Source organism: Panulirus ornatus, chromosome 55, assembly GCF_036320965.1.
Source record: "Panulirus ornatus isolate Po-2019 chromosome 55, ASM3632096v1, whole genome shotgun sequence".
NCBI lineage: Eukaryota > Metazoa > Arthropoda > Malacostraca > Decapoda > Palinuridae > Panulirus > Panulirus ornatus.
The window spans coordinates 35,330,465-35,353,572 of NC_092278.1; the positions used below are offsets into that span (position 1 = coordinate 35,330,465).

The window sequence follows — 23,108 nt, forward strand, 5'->3', positions numbered from 1 at the left end:
GCTGGTGAGGTGAGGAGCGAGTGTGTCAGGAGGCGTGTGGGGTGAGAGGTTAGGCCAGCCAGGCAGGCCAGGAGCGTCGTTGAGGTTGGGCGAGTAGAGGAGGGGAGAAAGAGAGAGAGAGGGTGAGGGGGGGAGAGGCAAGGCAAGGCAAGGCAGGAGACTGCAGGGTGGAAATTGGATGACGGCGGCGGGGTGGTGGAGCGTTGGCCGCGGGGAGTCGCCCGGCTCATGCCTGTCGTGTTCGGACGCGCTCTGATGACGAATGCCTTTTGTCTCGCGCGGGGAGCAGGGGCCGGGGGCCAGCCAGCACACGTAGCTCAGAGGAGGAGGAGGAGGAGGAGGCACCGCCACACGGCGGAGGAGGGTGAGAGTGAGGGATGGGAGGAGGGGGGGAGGAAGGGAGGGAAGGAGAGAGAGAGAGAGAGAGAGAGAGAGAGAGAGAGAGAGGCGCTGCTGCGGCGTGATCAAGTGATGCTGGAGGGTGGGTGGGTGTAGTGGCGGAGGCGACGAGGACGCAACGCCCCTTTGCCGCACCGTGATGGAGCAGCGCTTGGCCCTCCCTTCCCCCCAGCTCCCCTTCTCTCTCTCTCTCTCTCTCCCTCTCTCTCTCTCTCTCTCTCTCTCTCTCTCTCTCTCTCTCTCTACACACACACACACACACACACACACGCTGATAAACACCACAGCTCTTACCTCGAGGTATTGACCAACAGGACGCCATCTATCGTCACACCCGGTCATCACGGGACACTTCTAGAAATACAACCCGATGAGACGGAGGGGTGCGGGGGTCTCTCTCTCTCTCTCTCTCTCTCTCTCTCTCTCTCTCTCTCTCTCTCTCTCTCTCTCTCGTGTGCGGTGCTCAGGGTCCTTTTTGTACGTGGGTCTCACGTTGACGGACATTTTGTACGTGGGTCTCATGCTGTGTTGAGGGACATTCTCTACGTGGATCTCATGTCGCGTTGACGGACATTTTGTACATGGGTATCATGATGCGCTGACGGACATTTTGTACGTAGGTCTCATGTTGTTGTGTTGACGGACATTTTGCACGTGGGTCTCGTGCTGCGTTGAGGGACATTTTGTCCACGTGTCTCATAATGCGCTGACGGACATTTTGTACGTAGGTCTCATGTTGTTGTGTTGACGGACATTTTGCACGTGGGTCTCGTGCTGCGTTGAGGGACATTTTGTCCACGTGTCTCATAATGCGCTGACGGACATTTTGTACGTGGGTCTCCGTGATGCGTTGACGGACATTTTGTACGTGGGTCCTCATGCTGTGTTGAAGGACATTTTGTACGTGGGTCCTCATGCTGTGTTGAAGGACATTTTGTACGTGGGTCCTCATGCTGTGTTGAAGGACATTTTGTACGTGGGTCCTCATGCTGTGTTGAAGGACATTTTGTACGTGGGTCCTCATGCTGTGTTGAAGGACATTTTGTACGTGGGTCCTCATGCTGTGTTGAAGGTCATTTTGTACGTGGGTCCTCATGCTGTGTTGAAGGACATTTTGTACGTGGGTCCTCATGCTGTGTTGAAGGACATTTTGTACGTGGGTCCTCATGCTGTGTTGAAGGACATTTTGTACGTGGGTCCTCATGCTGTGTTGAAGGACATTTTGTACGTGGGTCCTCATGCTGTGTTGAAGGACATTTTGTACGTGGGTCCTCATGCTGTGTTGAAGGACATTTTGTACGTGGGTCCTCATGCTGTGTTGAAGGACATTTTGTACGTGGGTCCTCATGCTGTGTTGAAGGACATTTTGTACGTGGGTCCTCATGCTGTGTTGAAGGACATTTTGTACGTGGGTCCTCATGCTGTGTTGAAGGACATTTTGTACGTGGGTCCTCATGCTGTGTTGAAGGACATTTTGTACGTGGGTCCTCATGCTGTACTGAGGGACATTTTGTACGTGGGTCCTCATGCTGTGCTGAAGGACACTTCCCGACGGAGGAAGTGTGGTGTCACTGTCCTGGGAAGCAGGTATTACGGTCCTGGAAGTGTGATGTCACGGTTCTGGAAGGGTGGTGTCATGGTCCTGGAAGGTAAGGTGTAGCGGCCCTGGAAGAAGTGTGGTGTGTTGTCAAGCCTCTGGAAGGTAAGGTGTAGCGGCCCTGGAAGTGTGTTGTCACGGTTCTGGAAGAGTGGTGTCACGGCTCTGGATGGCTGGTGTCACGGTCCTGGAATGGCCGTGACTATCATATTCCTCGCACGCAAGAAGACGCACTCTGCAGGTAAGAATTGACGTTCGGGGTCGAAGAAACTGGAATGTGATGGAGACGGGAGACATAATGGCATGGGTGGAATTAGGGCCAGACCTAAGATGGGTTGCGTCCACCCGTCAACTCTTCGCCTTCGCGACGAATGGGCTTACCTGACCCGTGTATATATGTTGCCAGGCGTGAGAGTTTACCCCCCTCTGAGGTAAACCCGGGTTCTCTCAAGCGGATGTGTATCTTTCCCGTCCAGTTTGAGAGAATGGGACACGTTCATGAAGGGTAATGTTTGAGGATGTAGGGAGCCCTGAGGGATGTCCGTGGGTGGGTGTGGGGTTCAGTGGAAGCCCGAAGGGGTTGTAGGTGGGGTGTGTGTGCTGGGGTTAGGAAAGCCCTGAGGGGGGGATGGTGCGACTGGAGGTGTGATGGAGCCCTGAAAAGGTGTGTTGGTGAGGGTGTGAGAATACGGTAGGGTGGGAGGAGGGAGAAGGGGGGATGTCAAAGGGGCGTGGGAGCTGTGACTGCTGGTGGTGTATGGAGGCCAGGAGGGAGGGGGTTGTGATGGGTCCGTGGGACGCATGTTGTGGGAGGTGGGAGAGGGTGGGCTGGTGTGAGAGGTGTGGGGGCGAAATAGCGTGTCAGGGGGACGACAGCTCCCCAGCAGTGGGTCGTAGCTCCATCCCTGTGGCCTCCCCAGCCCTCCCCGCCTTCCCACCTGCCACTCACGCCCCGCTTCCCCAGCCCCGTCCTCTCCACCCACCAACACTTCCTACCCACCCAGACAAAAATACCACCATCTTCTGATACTCTCCTGCGTACTGCTGCTCTCCCCACCTGCCTCCGCACTTGAATCACACACACACACACACACACACACACACACACACACACACACACACACACCTCCTCCCTCTCGTATCTTTGTTGATTTCCCCTTGATACCTTCCTCCATGCCACCATCCCAAGTCTCTCATGCCTTGGTAACGTCTCTCCCTTCTTGATACCTTCGTCTATGGTAACCAAAGTCTCTCATACCATGGTAATGTCTCTCCCCTCTCTCTATATATATCTCACCTGCATGGACCTTCTGAGTCTCTCATTTCTTGTCCTTCCTGCGTTATCTCCCTCCTCCAGGACGTCTTTATCTCTCCCGTCTCATTTCCCCCCTCCAGACTATTTTGTCTCTCGGCTGCGTCCGTCTTCTCTCTCTCTCTCTCTCTCTCTCTCTCTCTCTCTCTCTCTCTCTCTCTCTCTCTCTCTCTCTCTCTCACACACACACACACACACACACACACACATCCTTCATCCTCTCCTAAAGCATCGAATTTCTCCTCCATCTGTCTGTCTACCTATCTCCCTCCCACATTTCCTTCTCCCACTACCGTCCCTTCTTCCACCGATCCCTCCTCCCCCTACTTTCCTCTCTTCCACTATCATTTCTCCCTCGACTGTTTCTTCCGCCATTGTCTCTTACATCTAACAATTATATCTCACCTTTCTTCGCTGTTTTCTTCCACTGTCTTCTCTCCTATCTCTCCACCACCCGCTGTCTCCTCTCCCATCTCTTCTCCATCCGCTGTCTCCTCTCCCATTTCTCTTCTCCATCCACTGTCCCCTCTCTTTTATCTTCCCCCCCCCCCTCATCACCATCCACCTATGACTCCACTAAACCTCTTCATGCACACTTCCTTTAATACTCCCTTACCTTTTATCCCCACCATTATCCTCTCTCCCTCCAACATCTGTCTCTTCCTGTCAGCCATGAGTCGTCTCCTCCACCGTCACCACTCGTCTCCTCCCTTATGTCTCCTCATGCCTACCACTAGTCGTCCCCATCACTGTCACTGGTCATCCTCTCCACTGTAACCAATCGTCCCCTTTGTGCTGTCTCCTCCTGCCCGTCACGGGACATCTTCAGGTACTCATCCCCTCCCCCCAAGTGCTCACTGCCTATCCCCGAACCCTCTTCCACATTACCTGTTCGTCCTCCTCCTCCTCCTCACCTCCTCCTCCTACCCCCACCTTCTCTAATGAGGTTATATCATCAAGAACCACTGACCTCCCCACCAACCCTAGACCCCCTACAACCCACTGGACATCCCCTCCTCTTACCCCCCCCCCCACTACCCACTACCCAACCCCCTCCTATAACCCCCCATGACCCCACTAGCCAAAGCCTCCTTTAACCCCATACGACCCATTAACTAACCTCCCTCCCTCTCACTATACTCTAACCTCCCACCCGCTCTGACTTTCACCCAAAACTTGGTTAATGTTTATGTAAAGGTTCCCATAAGTGTGTGTGTGTGTGTGTGTGTGTGTGTGTGTGTGTGTGTGTACTATATGGGGAGGGAGTTTTACACTCGTGGGACCCCGCAGCTCTTGAACATTCTACACCATCACACAACTTTTTAAACTTTTGTATATGGGGTCCACAATGAACCACATACTCTTCCATTTTATTCCATTCTTCCACCAGTCTTTTATCGAAAAGAGGAGTATCGGAACGTTGAACACGCATCACCGTTATCAACCCAGTTATTTCCAGTCCCTCCCTCATTATCGTACTTAAAACTCAGTACTCAAAGTGTCATGTCTTGATAATTTACAGCTAATTAAATAATTCCGGCTTCATGAAAGTTGTACTCGGTGGCTTCATGCATGGTCGAACAAGATCCGCACATTTCTACTTTTTTCAGCGAGACGACGACATAGACCCAAACTGCCATGCTATTTTACATATCTGTGTCACCAGTTTTATCATTATGTTAACGTAGTTTAATATATCGTGGACAGCGTAATCGTTAGGCATCGTACGTGGTCAAACCATATCTACAACTTGTCTCATACCGTACATGTAAAATATCGTACTCAATACTACTGTGCATCATTTGACTTGATATCGTACATGGCTCGTAAAGTAATGTGCATGGTCACAATGTATCGCTTAGCTGATATCGTACATGACGAAAAGTATCGTACCGTGCCACAGAAATGTCGCTTGCCAGAAATCGTACATGTAAAGAATCGTAACTCGCCAAATTATTCGGCTTTTATCGTACATGTTAACGGCGTAACTAGACACGTTATATCGTTCTCCTAATATCATACTTAACATGTAATGTATCGTACCCATCCATACGATATCGCTCGCGCGAGCGTACAAAAAATTTAAAATAGCCACACCATATCGTTCGGCATCATTATAAATCAAAGCTCACTGATCTGTACAACAAAGTTCATTATTGGAAACAAGTAGAGATTATAAAGTCTTAAGTATAATAAAGCACTGGAGTGTTTATTTATGAAGCTGAACGAATATTTCAACAAATATTAGTGGGAGAGATTATGAACTTCATTTCCGTATTATTTTCTTTGAGTTTCGATCAGACTGGTGCCGAAACTGTGGCTTGAATTGTCACAATGAACGATGTTTATGTATCATTGGGCCTGATTTTTCATGGTTGGATTTCATACAGATTTCATTAATATTGAATTCAAATTACATATTTTTTTTTTTTTACACAGATGTAACCCTAATTTTCTCTCTTATTTGTCCTTTCTTAATATTTCATTTCAAAGTCTTTACGTGTTTCATTTGAATTCGCTGCTGCAGTAGCTTTTCAACACAAAGGGTTGTTTCCTCGTTAATTCTCGCATCGTCGTTCTCAAAGGTCGTGCTCAAGGGCTGTCCGAACATACTTTGAGCATCGCCCCGTCGTTGTCAAAGGGTCGCGACGCGTCGTCGTGCTCAGTGACTTGTGTTTCAGGGGTCGCACCGTCGCTCTCAAAGGTCGTGCCGTCGTGCTTTAGGGCTGTACCATCGTGTTCCAAAGTCGCATCGTCGTTCTATTACAGACTCGTCCCGTCGTTCTTGAGGCTCGAACCAGGGGTTCTACCATCGTGAGATTCAAACACCAGCAATTCCCCCTTCAATTCTTTCGATCCCTTCTACTTCAGAACTCGATTCGGATCTTGTATAATCTAATTACTCACGTAATATTAATTTCCTTAGTAACACTCTACGGGAATTAACAAGATCACTTCACTACGTGGGAGTTGGGGGGGAGGGGGGGTTAGATAGACATTTGCATACATACGATGTCTGCTACACTTGGCATGCGGGTCAGCATGTGTCATTACATGAAAATGTCGATTTCATGTCTCTTCTTCTTCTGTTTCTATTCATCGTTATTCTCTTTTGCCATGACCATCGGCTTGCAGCTGTCCATATAATCAGTTCAAAACGATGAAGCACACGGGCAACAGTACTTGTATCGCGTTGAACTTATTCATAAAGGAATCTTGAACACAGAAATATGGCAACACATGGGTATGGTACCACTACCCATAGCCACGCCCACACTATACAACTTCTCCTTACCTCTTAACGCTATTACAATGTGTCATCTTTGCGCAGAATTCCTTACCCTTACTGAACAAATACGTAATCAACACAAACAGTTCTTTAATGCTACGCCTAGAGAGATAGAGAAAAAAAGTATTTTTAATGTTAAAACTTAACTTGCAAGAAAGTCAAACCTGAGGCAGTGATGCCGACGGATTATCCTTAACTGTAGCGCAGAATTATACGATATGATTCTAATTACAGTAGATTACATTTTTTTACACATATAAATACTTCACTCAACATGAATATGATCACTGGTTCGAATCTCTAAGCACTACGTGTTTTACGAGTAAAATACATAATGATCTACATTTTCGAGGTATTAGCAAGCATGCGCATATGCATGAATACGAGTAACTATTATTATTACTCTATTATTATTGTACTTATTTCTAATTGGGATAGCATGGCCACCATCAGCCCGTCCGTGGCTTCATATCTGTTCAGTAAGAAGAACGCTGTCGCATTATCCATTTGTTTTATTGAAATGTCGTGCATTGCGATATGAATTATCGTATTTAATCATGTCTTAAATCATGTAGCATCGTTTCGTCGTGTATTTTATCGTACACTGCTTCTTACAACACCGCAGATAACTATAAACTAAACTGCACAATCGGATGCAAATGACAAAACGCCCTAATGGCAAAGACTAATCATCGTACATCAGTGTGCGTCATACAATATCGTACGCTGCGGTTTGAAAACACGGTACATCAACTAATGAATAATTCTGCAGAATATGATACAAAAAGGCCGGCTAAGACATGATATTCGGAGGGCGGGAGGGTAGCCCTGGCCTTGCTGTAGGGCTGGGCCCCAAGAGGGATGCACGGCAGCCAGCAGGCGCACGGAGGGGACAGGTGAGGCGCGGGCTGAGCAGGTCGAGAGGTACGAAGTGTACAGAGTGCGGGTGGCGGTGCGTGCTGCAGCTGGAACTTCCGGTGCGGCCGTATCGTGTGGTGCTGCCGGCCACATTATCCCGCACACATTACTGCACCTCCTCCTCCTCCTCCTCCTCATCCTCTTCCTTCTCCCTCCGTCGCCCCCGAGATACCTTGTTGCTCCCCGAGTCCGACACTGTGTGATTGGCCGCACTCTGCCTGCGTCCGCCTGCTTCCCTTGTCTTCCTCACGCACTCCTCAGTCTCCGCGTTAACTAGACTTCGTCATGGGCTTGTTGGCTCCTCACGCACACACTCCTCGTCCCTCAGGCAATCTTCCTGCCTCACGCACTCCTCCTACCTCGCGCGCTTCTCGCTCCTCACGCACTCCTCGTTCCTCACGCACTTCTCGCTCCTAAAGCATTTCTCTGACATTTCTCTGACAGAGTTTGCTCCTCACAAGTTGCTTGATCCATACACACTGTTCGCTTCCTAATACCTCCCTCCCTCTTGCACTCTTCACCTCACACTCACCGTACGCACTTCTTGCTCCTCACGCACTCTTTCATTTCATTTTTTGCTGCTCCCTCCTCACAGACACTCGTCATTGACACACACTCACTGTTCACACACTTATCTGTCACTGCTCACACACTTACTGTCACTACTCATACACTTACTGTCACTGCTCACGCACTCGCCATCTCTTGTTCACACATTCATCATCAACTGCTTACGCATTCACCATTACTGCTCAGCTAATACATATACTCACATTGCCCTGCCAGTGTCGCCCTTGTCGTAACTACAAGGTCGAGAGAGAGAGAGAGAGAGAGAGAGAGAGAGAGAGAGAGAGAGAGAGAGAGAGAGAGAGAGAGAGAGAGAGAGAGAGAGAGATCAGCTAAGGTTATGGGAGGGGAGACCTTTTGGGAGATATTTGGATTCAGGGTCGCTTGTCAATCTAACAACCCCCCCCCCCCCCCCAGCCCAAGCCTTCTCCCCATCAACTAAGCTTTGGGGAGATTTTTTTTGTGGGGGGGGATTCAGGGCCAATTCTCGAGCTCCTCCCACCAGCTTAGCTTGGAGAAGAAGACTGACCGGAAACCCTGAGGAGGCGAAGGGAATTCAGCGCCGCTTCTCGATCTACTCGTATCAGCTAAGCTTTGGGAGGCAATGAGATCCGGGGGCCAAAATTCTCGATCTACTTCGTCAGCTAAGCTTTAGGAAGATATGGCATTCAAGGCCACCTCCCGATCTACCCCAATCAGCAGAGCTTCAGAGAGGGCTTTGGGGGAGTTTAGGGCCGCTTATGCATCGAACCCCACATCAGCTAAGGTTTGGAAAGGTAAATGGAGGATTCAGGGCCGCTTTTTGAGATCCCCACATCATCTAAGCTTTGGAGGAGGTGAATGGAGGATTCAGTGCCGCTTCTCGAGCTATAAGCTTAAAGCGGGAGGGAGGGAGGGAAACCTTGAGGAAGGTGGCGATGACAGGACCCTAGCTGAGGCGTGTGGCTCAATTTCCTCATGACCACCGCCTCAAATGTCACAGTCACGGCAGGGCCGTCACCACCACCGCCACCGCCGCTCCTGCTTCTGCTCCCGCCGCTGCACCGACCAGCCAGCCAGCCAGCCAGGCAGTCACAGCAGCAGGTGAGGAGTGCACTGAGTATTGGGTAGCGGGAGTTGGTGCTGGTCCCTCACCCTGGCAAAGGAGCCTTGATGGTCCCTCACCCTGGCCTTTAAAGGCGTGTTAATGGTCCCTCACCCTGGCAAAGGAGCCTTAATGGTCCCTCACCCTGGCAAAGGAGCCTTAATCGGTCCCTCACCCTGGCAAAGGAGCCTTAATCGGTCCCTCACCCTGGCAAAGGAGCCTTAATCGGTCCCTCACCCTGGCAAAGGAGCCTTAATGGTCCCTCACCCTGGCAAAGGAGCCTTAATGGTCCCTCACCCTGGCAAAGGAGCCTTAATGGTCCCTCACCCTGGCAAAGGAGCCTCAATGGTCCCTCACCCTGGCAAAGGAGCCTTAATGGTCCCTCACCCTGGCAAAGGAGCCCTAATGGTCCCTCACCATGGCAAAGGAGCCTTAATGGTTCCTCACCCTGGCAAAGGGGCCTTAATGGGTCCCTCACCCTGGCAAAGGAGCCTCAATGGTCCCTCACCCTGGCAAAGGAGTCTTAATGGTCCCTCACCCTGGCAAAGAAGCCATGATTATTATTCTCTTTTTCTTTACATCGACGACTGTCACACAGGTTTCGCTACCCCCCACCTCCCTCTTTCTCCTCCCTCTCTCTCCGCCCACCACCGCTGCTGCTGTCGCCCCCAAACTATCCCATTCCCATCCCGTCGAGACAAATCATGAACCCGAAAGCTATCGTTGACTCCATAAAACACCTTCCTGAACGGAACTAAAAGCTGTAGTTAACTTGAGAACGGTGTTCGGGAGCGTCAGGAAACCTGCAATTATCCTTTGGCTTTTTTTTTTTTTTTCAAAATTATAAAGGTTCTCGTTAAAGTCTACGTTCTCACGTGGATTCTTCGTACCGTACAAAAAAAAAAATGGTTATCTTCGTGTCTCCGAAGTGCTCCGTGTGTCAATGAACCGCTTCATCCCTTAGTTCGCCTCTCCCCTGATTAAGCCGTGGCTTCCCCAGATGCAAGAGGCACCACCACCGCATGACCATGATAAGGCCATGGAGGAGGAGGAAGAGGTGGTGGACCTTTAGCGGAGAGGAGTACGGTATATGGGATGCAACGTGCTGTGGTGACTGCTTTGCATGCAGTAATGACACCCTCTTCGGGGTGGTTCATGGCGAAGCGATGATCGACTCTAGTGTTATTTTGCAACCGTGTGTGTGTGTGTGTGTGTGTGTGTGTGTGTGTGTGTGTGTGTGTGTGTGTGTGTGCTTCAAGCATGGCATTGGCTCATTCGCTGGCGAATTTCCTTTTTGTATCTTTTCCTGTCCCTCAGGTATATATATATATATATATATATATATATATATATATATATATATATATATATATATATACATAATATTTATTGTAATACTTAATCGCTGTTTCCCGCGTCAGCGAGGTAGCGCCAGGAAACAGACGAAGAATGCCCCATCCACCCAACGTATTCTGAGGAGGTTAAACCATTACACCCATTGAGATCAGCCATCAATACCCACTGCGGTTAAATTCATGGTATTCACAAGGTTTAATTCATCGCGTTAATGTGCGTGTGTGTGTGTGGGGGGTGTGTTGTTAAACCACTGTAGTCAAAAGATTAAACCAGATGCTTTTATTAAGTTAGACCGGAATTTTGGTGGGAGTAAACCACGGGCGATCGGGAGGTGGAGGGCACGAGGGAGGATGATGACTGGGTCGACTCCGAGGAACCTTCAGTACCACAGAGGCAAGAACAGTGATGCCAGTGTTCAGGGCACTGAGTCAACGCTTGACTTGCAACACTGCTTGCATCCCCGCCAGCGGGAGAATTCGTTAACGAGTTTTTTTTTTCTTTCTTTTTTTTTAGGCCTTTAAAATGTCCCAATGCCTTGAAAAAGTCCTTAGGCCTTTTAAAATGTCTCTGTATCTTTAAAATGTCTTAAGGCCTTTAAATGTGTCCTTATGTCTTTAAAGTGGCCTGAGGTCTTTAAAATGCCCAATGGGCGTTTAAAATGTCCTTAGGTCTTTAAAATGTCCTGAGGCCTTTGAAATATCTTGAGACACTTAAAATATCCTGAGGCTTTTTGAGAGTGTCTTTAGGCATTACGAATGTACTAAGGCCTTTAAAAGGCCCCCCAGGTCCATGTGGCTGTGAGGGGGATGCTACGACCATCTTTCTCAGCTGTTAACTGGAGGAGGAACAGGTTCTGATACCTTAAGTCTTCAGGAGACAAGGAGGGGATGTTTCGCGCAACGGTGTTTGGCAGTGCCTCTCTCTCTATACTCAATAAAGGAGGGTAAACCACTAACCTCATTTATCACAATCTGTGACACCCCCTCATTTTACGTCCACGACTGCAGTTGCGTCAAAAAAAAAGGTATTTCGACAGACGTGGGTCGTCAAGAAGGCATTGCGACAGCCGTGGGTCGTGAGTTACAGTGTAGATAAAACTCACTAACCGTTACCAAAGACTTATGTAAAGTGTACGTATGTTCATAGAAATTCTTGATGTCGTTGCAGCTACGTCAGTTCAAAGAAAACGCCTTAAATGTTGCAAAAATTCATTTCAAGCACGTTTACATTGTTAGATTTTATATTTAAAGTTACTTTGAAATGAACAGGAACATTTTTGTTTCCCCTGCCGTATTTGTTCGCCGTTTCCCGCGTCAGAGAGTGGTAGCCGGGGAGTGACGAAGAATGGGATATGAAAACCCTCGCATTTCCCTTCCACTTGTTTTTAACTCCGTTCCTTTGCATTTCCTTATAGACGAAGGTTCTAGAATCCTAGCTGACACAGGCGAGACTTAAGACCACTAAATGAGGATTACACGATCCTTTTTTTTTTTTTTTACCCACTATATGAGGGTGTTCCTCCTTAATATGTATAGAAAAGGGGTCAAGAGCCATTCCCCCAGTGTGGTCTAATTTCACGGATATCATCTACATAATTCCTCTCCGAGAAACAGTTTCCAATGCTATGGTTCAGCTCTCATCAACAGATTTCTCGACCAGACGTAGTTGTCACTGGATATACTTGGAAAAAAAAAGATATATATATATATATATATATATATATATATATATATATATATATATATATATATATCCCTGGGGATAGGGGAGAAAGAATACTTCCCACGTATTCCCTGCGTGTCGTAGAAGGCGACTAAAAGGGGAGGGAGCGGGGGGCTGGAAATCCTCCCCTCTCATTATTTTTTTTTAATTTTCCAAAAGAAGGAATAGAGAAGGGAGCCAGGTGAGGATATTCCCTTAAAGGCCCAGTTCTCTGTTCTTAACGCTACCTCGCTAACGCGGGAAATGGCGAATAGTTTGAAAGAAAGATATATATATATATATATATATATATATATATATATATATATATATAATTTTTTTTTTTTTTTATACTTTGTCGCTGTCTCCCGCGTTTGCGAGGTAGCGCAAGGAAACAGACGAAAGAAATGGCCCAACCCCCCCCCCATACACATGTATATACATACGTCCACACACGCAAATATACATACCTACACAGCTTTCCATGGTTTACCCCAGACGCTTCACATGCCTTGATTCAATCCACTGACACCACGTCAACCCAGGTATACCACATCGCTCCAATTCACTCTATTCCTTGCCCTCCTTTCACCCTCCTGCATGTTCAGGCCCCGATCACACAAAATCTTTTTCACTCCATCTTTCCACCTCCAATTTGGTCTCCCTCTTCTCCTCGTTCCCTCCACCTCCGACACATATATCCTCTTGGTCAATCTTTCCTCACTCATTCTCTCCATGTGCCCAAACCACTTCAAAACACCCTCTTCTGCTCTCTCAACCACGCTCTTTTTATTTCCACACATCTCTCTTACCCTTACGTTACTCACTCGATCAAACCACCTCACACCACACATTGTCCTCAAACATCTCATTTCCAGCACATCCATCCTCCTGCGCACAACTCTATCCATAGCCCACGCCTCGCAACCATACAACATTGTTGGAACCACTATTCCTTCAAACATACCCATTTTTGCTTTCCGAGATAATGTTCTCGACTTCCACACATTCTTCAAGGCCCCCAGAATTTTCGCCCCCTCCCCCACCCTATGATCCACTTCCGCTTCCATGGTTCCATCCGCTGCCAGATCCACTCCCAGATATCTAAAACACTTCACTTCCTCCAGTTTTTCTCCATTCAAACTCACCTCCCAATTGACTTGACTCTCAACCCTACTGTACCTAATAACCTTGCTCTTATTCACATTTACTCTTAACTTTCTTCTTCCACACACTTTACCAAACTCAGTCACCAGCTTCTGCAGTTTCTCACATGAATCAGCCACCAGCGCTGTATCATCAGCGAACAACAACTGACTCACTTCCCAAGCTCTCTCATCCCCAACAGACTTCATACTTGCCCCTCTTTCCAAAACTCTTGCATTTACCTCCCTAACAACCCCATCCATAAACAAATTAAACAACCATGGAGACATCACACACCCCTGCCGCAAACCTACATTCACTGAGAACCAATCACTTTCCTCTCTTCCTACACGTACACATGCCTTACATCCTCGATAAAAACTTTTCACTGCTTCTAACAACTTTCCTCCCACACCATATATTCTTAATACCTTCCACAGAGCATCTCTATCAACTCGAGAAATATATATATATATATATATATATATATATATATATATATATATATATATATATATATATATATATATATATATGCTTTAGGTTTGTTTATTTCTCCAGTACGTCGAGACGACAAACCAGCGGTTATAATGTCTATCATTTCTCGAGGCCAACACTGAAGGGCCATGTTCTATTTATACTGCCATCTTTCACTCTCAACTCTTCAAATTCTAAACTTCCCTTCTTCATGGCGTTAATCTTATATCTGAAGAAGAGGGAGACAGGATATTTTTCGCCCGTGCATGCTACAGTTTAGACTCTTTAAAAGTTCGGGGGGAGAAAAAAAAATAGATGTATCCACGAAGTAAAGTAACTTGGCAGACCAGGTTTCATCCGTCAGTAACTCGCAAAATTCGCCTCTTGGCTTCTTACAAGGACGTGAAGAGGAGCATTACATCACATAGACACGCAGGCAACCCCAACACCTCTTCCTCTAGACTGCCATCTGACCTCTCCGTGGACGATGACCTCTCTCTAGGGGATAAGGGTTCACCTATTCTGACCTTATTTTGTTCGTAATACTATGGCAACAATTTTTTATTTTTTTTTTACAACTTCGTCCATCTTATCAAATTATGTCACTAAGAGTACACTAAGATCTGGGCTAAAGTGTTGTCCCTTTCAAGCAAGGGATACGCCAGATATTGATAGCGTAGTCGTGGCTTGAGTATAAAGCACTGGGCGACTGAGGTAGGTCCCCTCTTTGCTAGCTTTCCCCCCTCAAATAAAAACACAGGTACACACCGTACAATATTTTTGACGGTATGACGTACTGGCATGTGTCTGTCCTTTGACTGGATGTTCTTAGGGGGAAAGAAAAAAAAGGATGTAAGTTAAAGAACTGTGTCTGCATCATTTTCATCAAATAATGTATTCATTCTATCGAGCAAGCAATATTGAGTACGTAAATTGTACGGCTGGGTTGGTGCTGTGTTTAGGTGCAGATGAACTGTACGTCTGCCAGCGCTGTGACTGGAGTGGGGGGGGGGGGGGGGTGACAGTTGAAGGTGAAAGGGATATTTTGAAAAATGTACATAAAAAAAAAAGTGTGGGAGTTCTTGTACGCGTCCGCAATTGGTAACTTAATCATTCCGACGTCTGTAAGAGAGACGGGATTTTTGTTTTTTTTTCTTCAACGTCTTGATCGCAGCTGAGGTTATGTTGTGTACTGGCAATACTGTGGTAGGTGACGCGGACTCTCGCTTGATTAAGCAACGTCGCCACATGAACGGACATGACATTGAAACGTATTGGTATAAGTATTACATGTGCAGGGCAAAACAATGGTAGAGCACATACTTTATTATAGTCCTTAAACTTTATCAATAATTTGTGATACTATTGGAAATCGTATTCATTATCTGGTCGTAGGCAATTATCAAAACGGAGGAAAAAATCAGATTTCTGCTACATTGTAACAGAAAACATGCCACTTCACTTTTTAAGCGGAAACTTCAGTATAACTCTTACGATGCCTACGGCACTCCGGCTGGGAATCACTGGGTTCAGCCACTGTGTTCAAAAGGACTATTGAGGGAATTCAACCCATGGTGATGAAAGGGTGGGGGTCAGCGAGGAAGGAAGGCGTCGGGTCGGCTTCTGAGAACTTTCAAAACCAGAGAAGAGAGAACAGTGGTGCCAGTGTCCTTGTCTCGCTCCACTGGCAACGCTGCTTGCATCTGCCCCGGATGCACGGGAAGTTATTAAAGAGAGAGAGAGAGCAATGCCCGAAGGCTTTTTTTTTTTTTCAATGCCATACGGTCTTTAAAATGTCTTAGGACCTTTATGATGTTCTCAGTCCTTTAACATGTCCTAAGGCTCTTAAAATGTCCAAGGGCCTTTGAGACGTCCTCATGTCCATATAATAAACTGAGGCCTTTTTAATACCCTAAGGGCATTTAAATAACCCAATGCCTTTAAACAACCGTACAAACATTAACATCTAACTTTGACCGTTGATATATTTCAATGTCCTCATAGGCCCAGTAGATGAAGGACGGGTTTATGGAGAGTTAATGAGAGGTGATCATGCAGGCGGCAACAGATCCCAGGGTTTAACACAGGTGATCATGCAGGCGGCAACAGATCCCAGGGTTTAACACAGGTGGTCATGCAGGCAACAGATCCCAGGGTTTAACACAGGTGATCAAGCAGGCAACAGATCTCAGGGTTTAACACAAGTGGAAATGCAGGCAACAGATCCCAGGGTTTAACACAGGTGGTCATGCAGGCAACAGATCCCAGGGTTTAACACAGGTGGTCATGCAGGCAACAGATCCCAGGGTTTAACACAAGTGGTCATGCAGGCAACAGATCTCAGGGTTTAACACAAGTGGTCATGCAGGCAACAGATCTCAGGGTTTAACACAAGTGGTCATGCAGGCAACAGATCCCAGGGTTTAACACAGGTGATCAAGCAGGCAACAGATCCCAGGGTTTAACACAGGTGGTCATGCAGGCAACAGATCCCAGGGTTTAACACAGGTGGTCATGCAGGCAACAGATCCCAGGGTTTAACACAGGTGGTCATGCAGGCAACAGATCCCAGGGTTTAACACAAGTGGTCATGCAGGCAACAGATCTCAGGGTTTAACACAAGTGGTCATGCAGGCAACAGATCCCAAGGCTCAAACCCAGCCTAGCCCCCTACACTGTCAAAGCACCGTGAACCTGTAACACGTCCCTTGTAGTTGCCCTTCAGAACCGGCGAGGGTACACCACGCATGATAATCTACAGATGGCGGCATCAAACAGCCCGGTAGGCTGTATAGTCGCAGTTCTTCACAGACTTTCGGGATAATCCATAGGTCTCATCCTCTCGTGAGGGAGTTCTGAAACTTGTCCATGTGTGTTTGTGTTTCGGTGACGAGACCCTACAAACACAGCGGTACTCCATTTTCCTCCCTACGTACACATCAAACCATTTTTCATCAAGAGGTTCCTGTCTCGAGTGTAGAGTGTTCTCAAGATCATACCGCTCATTATTTGATCGCGATGCGTTTAATCTCCTCAATACGCTCATTGAAACTGAGTTTCTCGTTTAGAATCATACCCCACCTTTAAAACTTCGACATGTTGTACCCCATCTTCTATAGCGTTTTTCCCCACATTTATTAAAGCGAATGTACGAGGCATGCATCCAAATATAGACATGGGGGGGTAATACGCCAAAAAAGGCTTCAAACTCCAAAAAAATGGCCTCAAACTCCCCAAAAAAGGCCTCAAACCCTAATTTCCATTCGAAAATAATTCACTCCAGAAAAAAAAATACAAAAAATCGGAGAAAATTAAAACCAGTAACAAAATTGTTTTTGACTATAGGAACAGTAAGGGGAAACTGCTTCAAACGTTTAGGGACAACAGAATGTTAGCTAACACTTAAATTTGGGGAAGCGTTGGCAAAAAAAAAAAAAAGAAAAATAATGAGGAGAGACGGTGGGGCCTCACTCCTCATGAAGTAACCTAACCCCTATATGCAGTCATAGGGGCTCGAACACAAATGAATTTAACTCACAGCACACATGAGGTTAAACCTCCGTATACAAGGGTTTAAGCCCGTTAACACATGAGGTTAAACCTCCGTATACAAGGGTTTAAGCCCGTTAACACATGAGGTTAAACCTCCGTATATAAGGGTTTAAGCCCGTTAACACATGAGACTAAACCTTGTTACACATATCGTTAAACCATCGTATACAATAGATTAAACCTTAGTATACACGAGGCTAAACCCTGTTTTTTTTTTACACAAAGTTAAACCTTTTACATTAAAGGTTAATCTTCGTTATGCAAGATATTAGACCATGTTACACGTAAGGTTAAACCTTGTTAGACAAGAGATTAAACTCTGTTAAACACAAGGTTAAGCCTTCGTACAATACGTTAAACCTTCGAACACTAGCAGATAAACTTTCGTGACACACAAAGAGGTTCTCTGCCTTCGAAGACCACCACCTCCACCCGTTAAATATTCGTGAACGAACTTTAAGTTTCGTACATAAGAGTTTAAACATCGTCCCCCCCCCCTTTTTTTTTCCCCCCACCAACACCTTACTTTCGTTTATATATCTTAAAAAATGTTCAACACGTAAAATTAAACCTTTAGTATGGGTGGCATTAATCTAGTATACACAATAACTTAAACTTCTGTATGCAAGATGTTATACACCTTTTTACACAACTGTTTAATTTTTGTACACTTAAGGAGTGTTAAACCTTCTCAAGGTTTTCATCTTGGGTATCGCTGTCTTTAAGAAGTTGAAAAAAAAAAAGGTTTTCGAAACGTTAAACCTTCGTCCTCACCTCATAAAGTTAAACCATTTTTTATTCGTGGAATTAAGAAAAACATCCTCCAGAGGTAAAGTCATCTCATTTACAAGATTATATCTTCGTACTTGAGTTAACTTTAAGCACTCCTCCTCCGGCAAAGACTTCGTACCTAAAGGGCTGGAATCAATGTACACAAAATGCTCAGGTCATCATATTTAAGGAGTCTGGGGTTTTTATATATAATGAAGGGATTAAATCACGAGAGCCAGCGTGGGTGAAGTCACTCTCCTTGGGATAACGAAGCCATCTTAGATGAGGCGTCGAGACCATCGTCTTAAATAGAGGCGAGCCAACGCAGTTCGTGGGGCTAAAGTATCGTACGCCATTAGAGATCATTGTGCCCAAGATGTCAAGCTGCGTTGTCTTCAGTGTGGTAAGGTGTTCGACAAAAGAGTTCATAGGTATCGTACCCACGATGTCCACTCGCTGAAGGAGTAGTTCAGTGGTATCGTGCGATACATGTGGTCAACAAGTCGTAATATCTTCAGCTTGTTAAGATGCAAACTAATAGTTCAAAACTATCGGGCGCCACAACTGATCACCGCATTCATGATGTCACCAGTCGCTGTCTTCAACGTGTTAAGTTAGTCATAAACTTCAAAAGTCGTCGTACTCACGGTGTCAGGTAGTAGTACCTTCGACGTGTTAAGATGTATACAAAAGTATCGTGCGCCACAAGTGTTCATTTTACCTTCGGTGTCGAGTAGCAATGTCTTCAACGTGTTGGGATGTATGTAAACAGTTCAAAAGTATAGTACGCTACAGGTAGTCATCGTACTCACGCTGGTAATGTCTTTAAAGGTGTTACGATGTAAACAAACAGATGAAAAGTATCGTACGCTACCAGGTGATCATCGTACCCACGGCTTCAGGAGGCAATGTCTTTACCGTACCCAGGGTGGCAATGCCCTCACCGTGTTAAGACGTAAACAAACAGTTCAAAAGTAACGTACGCAACAAGTGATCATCGTACCCACGGTGTCAAGTGGCAATGTCCTCAACGTATTAAGAGGTACACAAATACACCCCTGTATAGCAGGGGGTCCTCCAGGGTTTACAAGCCGCCCTACCCCCAACAACCCCCCCAAGTGACTTGTGATTATGCTAATAATGTTTGCTTGTAGCCTACACACGGTGCGTCCGGCCCTCTTGTTCTGTAGAAGGTTACATATTTGCTTCTCCCAGGTGATGACGGAGAGGGGGAGGGGGGGGTTTAAATATCACCCCTGGGGTGTCCTGGGGTGGGATGGGCTTGTTTCACTTATTGTTTACAAGAAAAAAAAGGGAGGGAGGAGAATTTCGCGACGCTCTCTGTCATATAAGTACTCCAGGTCACGTGGGAGTGTAGTTTCCGGGGTTAGTTGGTTTCTTGAACTTTGTCGTATGTTGATGTATGGGAGAGAGAGAGAGAGAGAGAGAGAGAGAGAGAGAGAGAGAGAGAGAGAGAGAGAGAGAGAGAGAGTGTGTGTGTGTGTGTGTGTGTGTGTGTGTGTGTGTGTGTGTCCCGTCCCCCCCAACCCGTGTTTGGCCTAGAGCGGCATTTCCAGCCGTGCTCCCACGAACCTACCACACCCCCTCACTCTCACCTGACTCTCAACACCTCTCATTTACTCTCACTCGGTTGATAAGGGCCTCCTTTCTAGGCTCCCTTTGACTCACAAGATCTGATTCTACACTCACAAGACCTCCCTCCTACTCTCACAAGACCTCCCTCCTACTCTCACTTCACTCACAAGACCTCCCTCCTACTCTCACTTCACTCACAAGACCTCCCTCCTACTCTCACTTCACTCACAAGACCTCCCTCCTACTCTCACTTCACTCACAAGACCTCCCTCCTACTCTCACTTCACTCACAAGACCTCCCTCCTACTCTCACTTCACTCACAAGACCTCCCTCCTACTCTCACTTCACTCACAAGACCTCCTTCCTACTCTCACTTCACTCACAAGTACCTCACGCCAAACCATCAGTCGTCCACTACCAGTGTGGAAACCCTCACCACACCACCCACACTACCACGGGCCCACCTGTCACCCTCCTTTCTCCACCGTATTGTGCCCACTGGACGCCCTATGCTTGCCTCCACCTACCCATGTACCCTCCACCCGCGCTGATCGATGCAAATGCCTCGTCTACGTACGGTTACTCAAACGGTGACTTTGAAAAACTCAAGAACCGAACTACGGTTTGAGAATCTGAAAACGCTCCAAGAGATGTGTTTGAGAGCTCTCTGGACAGTGAGGTGTTGAGAGAGAGAGAGCCTTAGACTCTAGCGTCACATTATTGTCTCTCTCTCTCTCTCTCTCTCTCTCTCTCTCTCTCTCTCTCTCTCTCTCTCTCTCTCTCTCTATCTATCTATCTATCTCTCTTTCTCTCTCTCTCTATCTCGTGTTTCTGAGCGCCTCGTAAGAAATGCATGTTGCAGACCTCATACGCAGGATGTGTGTGTGTGTGTGTGTGTGTGTGTGTGTGTGTGTGTGTGTGTGTGTGTTACAGAGTTCCACATTACGCCCCTCAAATCCACCATGTGTCACGCAGAACCGCCAGGTGTTACAGAGCGTCACCACACGTTACAAGACTTCACCATCCCGTCCTGACCCTGTTTGACACGGCCCTCACTCCTCCTCTTAATATGGCACTCTTGATTTGTACAGTGGCTGTTCACACGATGATAATAATAATGATAATAATAATAATAACAATAATGACAGTAATAATCATAACACTACTACTACTACTACTACTACTACTAATAATAATAATAATAATAATAATAATAATAATAACAACAATAATAATAACAACAACAACAATAATGATAATAATAATAATAATAATAATAATAATAATAATATTAATAATAACAATATTGACAGTAATAATGATAACTACTACTACTACTACTAATGATAATAATAATAATAATAATAATTAATAATAATAATAATGTATATGTGCGTGTGTGGGTGTTTATGTATATACATGTGTATGTGGGTGGGTTGGGCCATTCTTTCGTCTGTTTCCTTGCGCTACCTCGCTAACGCGGGAGATAGCGACAAAGTATAATATATAAATAAATATATGAATGATGATAATAATAATAATAATAATAATAATAATAATAATACAGCTCATTAGATCAACTGCTTGTTAAAACCCGAAAGTATGGAGTGTATACATACACCATTAAAATCCAGGCAATTGGTGTAGGAGGAGGTGTTTCAAACAAGTCTTCTTTCAACACGTACTAAAGCGGATGTTAATATAATAACCACGTGATTATCAATGACGTACACGATGGTTGAGATGAAGCATATCCTGTACCGGTCTGGACAAGCTCGGATACGCTGGATGCGGTTTTGCAGTTCCGAACTGCAACTCAGGGGACGAGGGATCTCAGGTGGGAGGAGGCGACGGTGGCGGCGAAGGTCGTGGTGCAGATCGTCTCCTCCCGAGACTGTTCGATGAAGGGCAAGTGATGGTTAGGGGGGTAACAGTCGGGAGAAAGAGTGTGTCGAGTTCGTACATGTATAATAACCTACCAGTACGGAGCGGGAGAGGGCCATTCTTATGTCCACAATGACGCTTTCATCCCCCTGTTCCTTCCTTCCTCACACTACAGATGTGCTCGACATCTTTTCTTCCCGTTTCTTGTTTCCGTTACGGCTCCTGGTTCTTGTTGTTCTGTCCTGGCACCTTGCGAAGAACTGCTGCTGAACGTTTGGCGTCATCAGACTGGTTGTAAAAATTTGAAGGTTCTGATCAGGTCACGCCTCACTCCTTTTCTCTCTCTCTCTCATGGCGGATAAATTCAAGTCATGCAACCTTTCTAAGTAACTCGGACCTCTTCATTCTGGTCCCATCTTCTCCCCCGCCACCTCCTCCTCTGTACCTTCTCTGTTAGTTCCTTGTGTTTCTCTCAGTGCTGTTCTTATGTTAGCTGTGACAGCACGGCAACCTAGGCCCAAATCAGGGCCATCTCGTGAACGCTGTAGGTACATATATATACCCTAGCTTGAGCCAGGGACCTATTTTTATTGGCCAAACCCCTAAGGGTGGATGAACAGCTGGGTTGACTGTGGACCGACCGAGAGAAACGAAGTCGTGGCGTCATGCAGGATATGGACAGCTTGCCTGATATTTCCTGATCCCTGTCCTTGAATAGCATTCAAACATTTGCCATCAGTCACAGTGGCGACTCTGGCGACAGGTTAGGGACGATGTGTGTGTGTGTGTGTGTGTGTGTGTGTGACAACACGCTGACCAGCCGGGGTTTCCCGGGGGCAGGCAGTCAACTGTTAAGTACACTTTACTTACACTTCAACGAGTCACAGGCATTCCCAACAAAGCCCCCCCAACCACCTACCCAAGCCATCTATCGCTGGACAGATTACCTTTCATCAAAAAAAGAAAAAAAAATCCCTAAATTTCAACAAAATCGGGAGAGACCCAGTCTGCCACCACGGTAAACCTGGCTTCGGTTGCTGTGCTGGGTAAGACCGCATCCCACGATTCTTTGATAATACGTCTTTGAATGGGCCATATATATATATATAAACACAGTATTATATTCCGGGTCGCTTTCCTCCATGATCTATGGTCACCACCTACCTGGACTGTGTTAAGGAAGCTCCGGGTTTCACCTGGGGGTTCGAACCCACGCTGGGTCTCTATATATACCCTCACAGTTCGTGATCCACCAGCCTATGGGTGCGTGTATTGTCCAGCACGGCTCCCTCCCTCTCTCTCGAACGGTGAGGGGCCAACTTGACCCTTGTGGGCAGGACAATTTTTTCTCCTCGTGTTTCTCTTAATGGTTCGATTAGACGTCAAGTTTCATAATCCGTTAAGGGGTTCGACACCTGTCTCAGTCCTCATCTCCTAATTTTCCTTGAGATTTGATCA

At 46.5% G+C, this 23,108-nt stretch overlaps 1 protein-coding gene and 1 long non-coding RNA gene across 26 annotated transcripts in view; one reads left to right on the forward strand and one right to left on the reverse strand.

Moving 5' to 3' along the window:
* LOC139765682 (uncharacterized) overlaps window positions 1-23,108 on the reverse strand; it is a 303,519-nt gene that overhangs the window by 195,178 nt on the left and 85,233 nt on the right. The window lies entirely within an intron of this gene.
* The window catches only part of LOC139765677 (uncharacterized), a 135,644-nt gene that overhangs the window by 40,569 nt on the left and 71,967 nt on the right, over window positions 1-23,108 (forward strand). Inside the window, exon 1 of one of the 23 annotated variants that reach the window (XR_011716727.1) lies at window positions 1,896-2,237. The exons of 20 other annotated variants lie outside the window; for them this stretch is intronic. The gene's annotated coding sequence lies outside the window, so the exon portion shown is untranslated. Of the gene's footprint in view, window positions 1-1,895; window positions 2,238-23,108 lie in introns of those variants that run through there. 2 more of the 23 variants (XR_011716722.1, XM_071693423.1) reach the window with 2 other exon arrangements.